At 42.4% G+C, this 5601-nt stretch overlaps 1 non-coding gene across 1 annotated transcript; it reads right to left on the bottom strand.

Moving 5' to 3' along the window:
• Positions 1–4727: 4727 nt before the first annotated feature.
• On the bottom strand, positions 4728–4809 carry Trnas-cga. Its single transcript has one exon. It is a non-coding gene; the product is annotated as a tRNA-Ser (tRNA).
• Positions 4810–5601: the final 792 nt, after the last annotated feature.

Below are 5601 nucleotides of genomic sequence, written 5' to 3'. Positions count from 1 at the left end.
TGCGGCTCTTATCGCTGTGGCAAACGCGTTGTGCGTCTGGCAGCCAGAGACGAAGCCTGGAACGTTGTGTCGCTTTTAATTAAGCATAAATTTCATCACATAAGATACGAGGCAGTCAAGTGAGGCACGCATGTTGTCTGTTTGGCTGCTTTGGCTGCCTTGCAGCTTCTTATTGATGTTGCAGCAACATGCACAATCCAACCGACCCAGACCTTAACTCAGTTCCCAGTTCCCAGTTCGCAGTTCCCAGTTTCAGTTCAAGTTCCATTTACTGTGCCAAGAAAACGTTGACAAAGCTGATACTCACGGCTGTTGTTGTTCTTCAAGTTGTGGTTTTTGCTGTTTTTGTTTTTGTTTGTGCTGTAAGACGCATTATGACAGGTCCTAATTGATTGAGCCATTTCATTGGTTGGCCGCATCCAAAACTTGAGCACAAGCAGCGCCTGCAGTTATCTCCATCTCACTCTCTACCTCACTCTCTCTCTCTCTCTCTCTCTCACACACACTCGCCTTCTTTATCACTCTGCTGTCAGTTTTGTCGCCTGTTTGCCAAGCAGCAAATTGATTGTGCAACTTGCGCTTTCGGGGCTGCGCCATCTGACGCCGTCTAAGAAAAATGAATGGCTATTTAGAAGTGCACTTCAGGCGGCTTGCACAAACTTCTCGTAGCTGAAGCTGAGACTCTTTTGACGTCTGCGGCTTTCCAAGAAGTGCCAGCCAACATATTGATAAGTAGCATGTAGCACGCCTCCGAGTGCTGCGCCTAAGATATGCTGTGCTGCACAACGGGCATCTACCTTCTGCCCAGACTTTGAAAACACTACAATATTTGCATGCGGTCTCCCATTTTGCCAATGTTGCTTGCTTACTGCCAGTTTCACATTATTTCAACATTTGTTTTCTTCTAAATTTTGCCTTATTTCCTCCTGACAATTATCAATTTAAAATGTGATATTTTTGTAAAACTAAAAGTATATTTAAATTGGCAAATTTATCTTGATGTTTTTCTTACAATTTACTGTTTGGCACCTGCTCACTTTTCGTTCAAATTGGATGTTATAATATAGAATCTAATATGTAACATAAGTCTGCCATTTGCATTTATTACATTTGCAGTCTTTAAGCTTTGCCGTTAAACTTAAACACTTCTGTCGTAGAAGGAGTTCAAAGTGAGCGAAATAAGCCTTTCGCCTACTATCCTGTAAGCCGTAAATACTTTTGTACTTAAATTTTGAATAAAATTCTATTGATTGACCACATACATGTACATATGTATGTATGTATTTCGATATTGCTGTGGCAACTTCCGCAATTTCGGGCTAGAAAATAATATTTTCTTTTATGTGTATTTTGTTGAGATTGGGCAGTAGGAGTATTTGGGTACTCTTTAAGCCGGTTGATGTTACCCACCTGGTGGTGGCTGCTTTTGCTGCCTGTCGCGGTCAATGACATTTTTACAACACACACTCACACACACACACACACACATTTAGTGTGGAAGCTTTGTTGTTATTGCCTGTGTTATTACGGCTCACACACACTTGGCCAGAAGCAGGCCGGGGCCAGTTTCGGTGATAAGAGCAGCGAGCACACGTTGCTCCTCCGTATTTTGCTCCGGCCCCAATGCTTTTTGACTGGCTGACAAACACCTGTCTGGCCCTGGCCCTAGTTTCTGCCTGAGGCAACTGGAGCTGTAACCATATCACGGCCAGGACTGGGCACAGGACCAGGCTCAGGCTCAGGACTCGCACTCAAACGCTCTTTGCTCGTGATTTTTTGTCATCGTTTGAAATTGTATCGCATTTTTTCTAAGGATATTGTTTCAAATAATTCAAACTGTAGCAAAGAGCAGCAGGCCATGTCCTGCCTCCAGTAACCACACTCCATCCTGCCCCTTCAATGCCTTGCGCCAATATTTTGCGGCTAGATATAAGGTGGGCGAAGAAGGCGGCCCATGGTTAGCAGGTGCAGGTTAACGGAGGCTGCTGGTCAGCCATCGAGCGTGGGAGGCGCCTCCATCGGTCGCCATCAGCATCAGCATCGGCATCGTCAGTGTGTCCACTGAAGCGTGATGTCGTCTGACATTTACGAATATTTAGAGAGGGTGAGTTAACCCTAACACACACACACCCACACACACACACACACACAACCGATACAACAGCAACAGCTACAGCTACAGTATTTTTCTCCTTCCCACACTTTCCACTCCTTAAATACAGACATATATATGTATATATATATATATATATATATATGTAAAAGAAAAAAAAATAGAAAACAAAATAAATAAAACGCGAATGCGGACGTTGCTGGCATCGGCTTCGGCCACGGCTTTTGGATGCGGTACCCGCTTTCCGGCTCCGGCTCTCTGGTTCTCCGGCTCTCTATGTATTTGCCGTATTTGCTTTTACTTTATGTGTGGCTCCTCCTGTTCGAAACTTGCTCAAATTTGGTTAACGTTAAAAAAAGCGACTCTTTGTTCCCGCAGATGGCTGCATAAAAATATGCTCACCATGTGCCGCAACTGCCACCTAATACCCTTAATAGTCGGCATTATCAGTCTTTCAGCGGACTCTGAACTACCACTTAAAGACTTACATCGATTTGTAATTAGCTAACCCAAAAATTGTTAGCAAGAAACCCGAATAGAAATAGATTTTCAGTAAAAATATACATATATTTCAGAGCTACTTAGTGAGGGCATAATGTATTCGATTTGAGCAAATCGTTCGTTTTTTTAAGCACAGACAACTTCTAGCTCCAACTCCGATTTGCTGTGAATGCTATGGATGTATCGTCAATATTTCGTACCTTTATCAAAATTAAATTCCAGCCAGGAACGTGCCTATGTTTTCATAATATTTTACAATCCTTTTTTTTAACGTTTTGCTTGTGGTCATTTTTTGTTTTGTCTTGTCTGGGCCTTTAGTCTGGCTTTTGGTCTTTAAGTCTTCAAAATCTGATCAATGCAGCGCCGCATAAAGTTGTTAGAAATTTTTTAATTTGGCTTGGCTTTCTCGCGATTGGGCCTTTAAGCCTATCAGCGTTTGGCCGGGGCTGGTTCCGTTGCATGGGGTGGCTGGCTTTCAGGAAGTGCAGTTGCCAACCCTTGGGCTTACTGCAGTTGTTGTTGCTGCTGCTGCTGCTGCGGCTGCTGCTGCTGCTGCTGCTGCTGTTGAACGCATGGGCACAAAGCCCACGAACGTGCTTCTGCTTGATGAATGAATGTGCCCCTTTGTCGTCGTCGAGTTTTTTATTTTATTTTTTGCGTTTGGGTGGACGGCATTCGGCAAATCCCATATTCACACACACACACACACACACAAACTCATTGACATTCCCATTCACAGAGTCGGCTCATCGATGGCCGGCAACCAATCGCAGGGCGAATGCAGCGTGCAAAAAAACGCAGCAGCAGCAGCAGCAACAGCAGCGCAGCAGCAACTGGAACAGCAACAGCAGCCGCAACCAAAGAAAGGACAAGCTGACCAGCCACAATCGCAGCGGCGGGGGGGTTGCAGGCTGGCCGGGCGATTGGACGATTGGGCGGACGCCCATGTGCAAAAAACAAGCGTCGCGCTGCGATTTGCATGCGTCGCATATATGGCCATATAGTGTGTACATATGTATGCATATATGTTGCAGGAATATCGCGGCGTCTCGGGTTTGCGGAGGGGTAGACCAGTATTGCCTTTTGCTTATGTGCCGCGTGCACGTTAATTACTGCTGTGTGTGTGTGTGTGTGTGTGAAGCGTTTGCATGTGATTGCCTGTGTGTGTGTGTGTGTGTTGTTCATCAATTTGCCATAGATTGCAAAACTGAAGTCTCAATCAGCAGCAGCAGGAGCAGCGAACAAAAAAAGCAAAAAAAAGAAAGAAGAAAAGAGCATTCCGCACAAGTGAGACAGACCTGCGTGTGTGAGTGGGATGGCATGCTCGTGGTATTTCCAATATGCTGCTCACATGTGCCAGTGTCGCGAGCATTTACTTTTTTCTTGCTGGCTTTCATTTTTTTTCATATTTTTGTTTTACAGCCAACGGACTGGAGAGAGGCATCTCCACCGCCATCTCCAAGCCAGACCCAAAACCGCCTTCATAATAATTGAATTGGAAAAGCAAATCAAAGGAGTTTGGGGCATGATGGAGGCGGGGATTGGCAACTATTGGCAATGTGCTCGGTTAATGCTGGGCGACCACAGCAAAAATTCTAATTAAAGCAGATATGGTTGTTAGCGAAAAAAAAAGGGAAACAGCGTCAGCTCCATTGTAATATATGCACATATGTTGATGTCCATACTTTTATGGTTGTTGTTGTTGTTGTTGTTGCTTCTGATTGGCGAACATTCGTAAGCCGTCGACAGGAGAATCATTATAAGCATCATGGTCGTAATCATCGACCACACTGACTGACAGCCAAAAGAACTCTGCATCGTAGGACTCACTGCAGGCACCATCAATTTTCAGCATTTTCCATTTTCGTTAATTCCCATTTCATACAGTTAAGCAAAAATGGTAATTGCCAAAGCAAATGGGCAACCCAGCTAGTTCCTTAAAAAGCTATTTATCATTTATTTGTCATATCATACATATATAGAAGATATCTTGAATATAAAGCTCACAATTCTTTCAGTTCTGAAAAGCACTAAAATAATTAAATGTATTTAATTAATAAAACAATGTTGAATAGGAATTACAGACAAACAAAAAAGAGAATTTGAAATCATTCGCAGCCGGTAGGACTCGAACCTACGCTCCCAGAGGGAATCTGATTTCGAGTCAGACGCCTTAACCACTCGGCCACGACTGCTACGTTCGTAACAGCTGCCAATCGCCCCATACCAGCAGTGAAAAGATCGACAAAATACTTCTATTCTATTTTTAGAGGCTTTGGCTCATTTCATTTGTAAAGCACTGAAGAACTTTCAATGGCCAATTTAAATGGTTCACCATACGACAAAAGACAAATCGATAATCCTGCGAAAATGTTGTTGTTGTTCGATTAGCTGTGCATAAGCGAGATGTTGAGGATTAAATTTAAATTGAATTATGTACACATACATATATAACTGTATGTTCCTCTGGAGTAATTAATCGTTATGGGCAAGTTGGCCAAGTTTGCTTGTCCCGAGAACAAAATATGCATTCTTTTAGCTTATTTATATATTGTACAACTGCACTTCACAATTGTGTTGGTTTAATGACTTGTTTGTGTTCTTTATTTCAAATTTAATTGTTACAGTTGTGTTTGGGATTAGTTTCGGATTCATGGGAAGTTATTTAAATAAAAAAGTCTCAGTATTAATTAAATGTTTAAGTAGTTTCTCTATTTTTTATTTGTGCTTTTCGACCAGAGTTTGCTTATTCTTGTATGAAGCATTATTCTTTGTTGACATTTATTTCACTATAATATATATTAGAGCATATCACAGTTAAATCACAATTTTAGTCTGTTGCTAGAAGCGACTTGCTTTATTGACTTGATATACACCTTTAACACTTGTCTTTTCATTTACCCACCTTTGCGATATCTTTCAACAGGGCAATGCCAATCTGATCTGCAATTAGATGCTTTCTACAATAGCAACCACAGCAACAGCAA

The sequence above is a fragment of the Drosophila grimshawi genome, unplaced genomic scaffold (assembly GCF_018153295.1).
Source record: "Drosophila grimshawi isolate 15287-2541.00 unplaced genomic scaffold, ASM1815329v1 contig_848, whole genome shotgun sequence".
In the NCBI taxonomy this organism is placed as follows: domain Eukaryota; kingdom Metazoa; phylum Arthropoda; class Insecta; order Diptera; family Drosophilidae; genus Drosophila; species Drosophila grimshawi.
Note: the sequence above shows the minus strand (reverse complement) of the source record. Positions and strands in the feature narration are given on the sequence as shown.